Here is a 4,972-nt window from a genome sequence, read left to right as displayed (position 1 = left end):
ACCATCAACGGGTAACATTAGAATATTTCTCTCCTCCACCAAGTTCACCTCGCCGACTTCCCAGTCTGCGTCACGTGCGGGGTAGCACACACGGATGATCATTGCTTCGTTCGTGGCCTAGCAATAGACATCTGGCGCTTGGTTCAGCGAATTGAAGACATTCCTCACACGTGCTACTCCTGACCAAATAACAACCCAAACGGTATTGTTTCCGGATAACGTGTACTACCCGCAGAGGAAGACCGACTCTGTGACATGGTTCCGCGGTTCGATTTTTTTTTTTTTTTTTTTTTTTTGGCAGTATCGAGAAGAGCGTTCTCGATTTTTGGACTTGTGCGAACAAGCGAAATTGCGCCACTGTTCGTAATCCGAAATAAGGCAATTCTTTTGCAACTTCCTTTGGTGTGCTTTCTATGACACACCGTGCAGTCAGAATCTCCCTGCAACTAGGAGTTGATCCGATGTGCTATTTTTGATTTTTTGATATTTACAATTCTCAACGCTCCTTTATTTCGAGAAGACATGCATGGATTTCTCCGCTGCTAAGGGCTACTTTCATGGACTTCACTCGACAGTTCCGTGGGAAAAGTAAATAAATAAAAGTAAATAAATAAAAATAAATATCCCCTTTTAGATACATTTATTACCCTCTCCTCCTTTCGTTTCGTTTTTTCTTTGTTTATGTAGAATTGTTGGGATAGGTGTATTACGGGCGAATACCTGAAGTGGTACAGATCTTTTGTTTTTAAGAGCAAAGTGGTGGTGTCAATAGAAACTTTTTTTTTTTTTTGTAGGTCGCTTTATAATCAGGACAGTGAGTGAGGAAAGTCAAAAAGGCGTAGAATAAAAAAAAGCGGAAGAAAAATAATAATAAATATCCTCGTCGGCAACGGCCTTGCCGCAGTGGATACACCGGTTCCCGTGAGATCACCGAAGTTAAGCGCTGTCGGGCGTCGTCGGCACTTGGATGGGTGACCATTCTGGCCGCCATGCGCTGTTGCCATTTTTCGGGGTGCACTCAGCCTCGAGATGCCAATTGAGGAACTACTCGACCGAATAGTAGCGGCTTCGGTCACGAATACCATCATAACGACCGGGAGACCGGTGTGCTGACCCCACGCCCCTCCTATCCGCATCCTCCACTGAGGATGACACGGCGGTCGGATGGTACCGGTAGGCCTCTCGTGGAGTGCTTTTAAATAACCTCGTCAGATTGCTCCTTTTATTTTTTAGAGATCCGTTCCTTAGTTCTCGTCGTTTATAAGCTGGATCATTTTCTCACATGACAACAACCTGTCACAGGATACTGGAATGTATTAAACTGCATGCATGTGTCTACTAGACGTGCGGCGCACAATCATAATTGGGCCTGTCCCGTTCAGGTGGGGCGGATTTCCAATGGAATACCACAAACGACGAATCGATCGATACGCTTTTGGCGCTGGGTTCATCCGTTAGTCAGGCGCTGCTGCTGCTGCTTGTGCATAGCTGCACGATACCATCAAAGGCGACATCCCGATTTGAATTTTTTCGTGGCTTGGATCAACGCCTTCGGGAAACTAATGGACAGAGATCGTTCAAGGACTAGGAGTACTCCACAGGCAGAGGACGCGAGTCCTGATAGCGATGACGGATCACCTCGGCGAAGTACCTGTGATATTGCAAGGCAGTTCCGAATACCTCAAGGACTGGTTGTTGAAGTGTTGCACGATGAAGAACTGCATCCACACCAACGTCCAGAAAACGGTATTTGACGAGTAAAGCTTTGTGTATTCCTTTTGCACCTAGTGAAAGATACCGAGCATTTTATAAACAACGTGATACGTACTCACGAATCTAGCTTCACTCGTGAAGGTATTCTCAACCTCCACAAGAGCCACAGATGGTCGGAATACAACCCAAATGTCACACTAAACGTGGCTTTCAGGCACGCTTCGACATAAACCTGCGGGTTGGCATCGTGGGAGGAGTGCTTTTGGTTTGTTACATATTGCCGGCCAAGTTGACTGCGCCCCTGTATCGCATGTTTCTTTGCAGTACTTTGTCTGTCGCATTAGAAAACACTCCACTTGGTGTTCGGCGACAGCTACGGTTTCAGCATGACGGTCCACCGTTACGCTTTCGAATCAATGTGCGTTGCTATTTAGGTGAAGCGTTTCCAGGGAAACAGGTTGGTCGTGGTGATCCAGCCTTCTGGCCTCCACGTTGCACGGAACTTAATCCGCTAGACTGTGGTTTGAGGAAACACTTTAAAGGATCAAGTTTGTAGTACTGAACCTATGGAGGTACACGACCTAATATCTCGCATGCATGCCTCTTTGGTGATAGTGGATGCAGATGTGTTGCATAGACTCCAGCGAAGCATGATCCAGCGAGTGGCGTAGTGTTTCCAAATGAAAGGTGATCTCTTTGAACACCTTCTCTTAAGTGACCGTTACTCGTACTGGTCTGTAAGATAACCCTGAACATCAAACGTACAGAAAGATTTTTTTCATTGGATGCATACGATGTTACTGTATCTTCTACTATTATTACTTTCTGTTTGTTTTATTTGCGTTATGTGCGGAACAAAGTGGTCGTTTAAGGCTGTAAGAAGTTCATGATATGTATTAATATTTAAATAAAGGTAACAGTGACAGAAAGTAATTCACAAGATATCGCATTGTGGAGGAGTAAATTGGATACAATTTGATACTTTAACTGAAAAAAAAAAAAAACGTTTGGCGCGAACGTACCTCTAACACCAGTGGGTTTGCATACCGTTCCCACAGCATTGTCTCATATTTTTTCTTCTTTGTTTAGTTTTATATTTTTTCAAAGTAACGAAATTCTTCTTCACTAAATTTAACTAAAAACTCCAACTTGTTCCTGAAATCAAAACATCCTTCTTCTTAAGGGTATGTTATTATTTAATTCTTGGCGACATTTTAGAAGAATTAAAATTATATTCTGATAGTACTTGAAATACGGAACCCACGCTTCTCGCAGTTACAGCGTTGTCAGAGAGTCGTTTTGTAAAGCACATTTCTGTTAAACGCATTAGTACGACTAGGGTTCGCTAGACACACTTTCGTCTTGGGTTGGGGTGAGAAATCGCTTGCTGACCGCCACGCTGTACATTTTTATAACACAAAATTTAGGGTGATATGACGTCTTAAAGTTTGAGATATGTGAAAAAATTAGCTTTTCTTATAACAGACGCAAAATACCGGAACTATACTCATACTGTGTTTAATAATGAGAGCACTTAGCGACTTCCAAATAAACTTTACGCATAATTTTAAATCTTCGGTAAACTTTTCATCGCCTACACCCCCAAAAAATATTGAAAGGAAAACAGTTTATCGCTTACTAAACAGTGGCTGTTCATGCTGTAAAACTTCAGCATCCAGCGTGACTCTTTAATTTGTTATGTTTCACTACTTTACTATTATAACTTACTGTTGCTATGATGAAGCCTAAAACTAAGAGTTTGACACAATGCACTATTTAATAAAAAGATTTACCGGAACACATAAAGAGAGTATTGTGGTGTCACCGCCAGACACCACACTTGCTAGGTGGTAGCTTTAAATCGGCCGCGGTCCATTAGTACATCTCGGACCCGCGTGTCGCCACTGGCAGTGATCGCAGACCGAGCGCCACCACACGGCAGGTCTCGAGAGACGTACGAGCACTCGCCCAGTTGTACGACGACGTTGCTAGCGACTACACTGACGAAGCCTTTCTCTCATTTGCCGAGAGACAGTTAGAATAGCCTTCAGCTAAGTTAATGGCTACGACCTAGCAAGGCGCCATTTGTAACATTGCATGTATCTAAAGAACCTCACTTGTATCGCCACAATCTCCAGATGTCTCATCAAGAACGATGTATACAAGAATGTATTAAAAGTTAAGTATTCAAGGAGCTACGTACTTTTCTTGATAACATTCATTACGTATCCTGTTTCAGACCTCACTCCATCCTTCGTGAGTTAGCGCGTGCATCTTGGCCGCCTCTTTCAATTAGTGTGCGTAGTGTTGGCAAGTCTGCCGACACTACAATTATCATTCTTTTTGTTTACCCTGTTTATTTTCGACTGTTTCATTAGATATGCATGAATAGTCCTAGACTAATAAAAGCAACATAATTAGGGTTTTGAGTCTTCAGCCATAAAGGCTTTACATACTTGATGGCATGAATTTAAAACTTCAGTTCATTTGTAGTCAGACGTTTGAAGCTCCATTATACTATGGGAGTTGGATTTTTTAAGGTTGAATTCAGACAATAATATGACCGGTCTTTTTAGTTTGAGTACCTAAATTTTGCGCAACTCTTTAGACTACATTTCTGCAATGGTCTGCAGCCTGTTCGCTGAAATACACGTAGCGAAGAAAATCACTCGTATATTACCAAAGCAACAAAGATTACGAGGTACTAGACGCAAGTGCATTGGAAATTTGGGTAGTAGGTGTTCTGTGACCAAGATCGAATGAAAAAAAATGGCATTCTATTTATACCGTTTATTTTATCCTATAGACATAATGATGTTACAAAAACGCATCATTTATAACACCTGGCATATTGTAATTAAACTAAATGGACACTCACGTGAGCCGGTCGGGGTGGCCGAGCGGTTCTAGGCGCTACAGTCTGGAACCGCGCGTCCGCTACGGTCGCAGGTTCGAATCCTGCCTCGGGCATGGATGTGTGTGATGTCCTTAGGTTAGTTAGGTTTAAGTAGTTATAAGTTCTAGGGGACTGATGACCTCAGAAGTTAAGTCCCATAGTGCTCAGAGGCATTTGAACCATTTTTGACACTCACGTGACCTGAAGGTCCAAGCTTCCATTCCCAGGATAATGCTGAAAAAATCTTTGGCGTGAAAGATAAAAAGTTTTTGAGTTATCATGCTTTCAGAGCCTATAATAAGTGGTGTTTGCAGGCTGCATCGCGTGCTGCCGAAAAGAACGCTAAGGGAACCCAAGTTCCAT

General features: G+C 42.8%; 1 pseudogene; it reads left to right on the top strand.

Moving 5' to 3' along the window:
- The first annotated feature begins 885 nt into the window (after positions 1 to 885).
- On the top strand, positions 886 to 1,003 carry LOC126204847 (5S ribosomal RNA; annotated as a pseudogene).
- The last annotated feature ends 3,969 nt before the right edge of the window (positions 1,004 to 4,972 follow it).

Source organism: Schistocerca nitens, chromosome 9, assembly GCF_023898315.1.
Source record: "Schistocerca nitens isolate TAMUIC-IGC-003100 chromosome 9, iqSchNite1.1, whole genome shotgun sequence".
NCBI lineage: Eukaryota > Metazoa > Arthropoda > Insecta > Orthoptera > Acrididae > Schistocerca > Schistocerca nitens.
The sequence above is the reverse complement of the archived record's forward strand: the minus strand, read 5'-3'. Positions and strand labels throughout refer to the sequence as shown.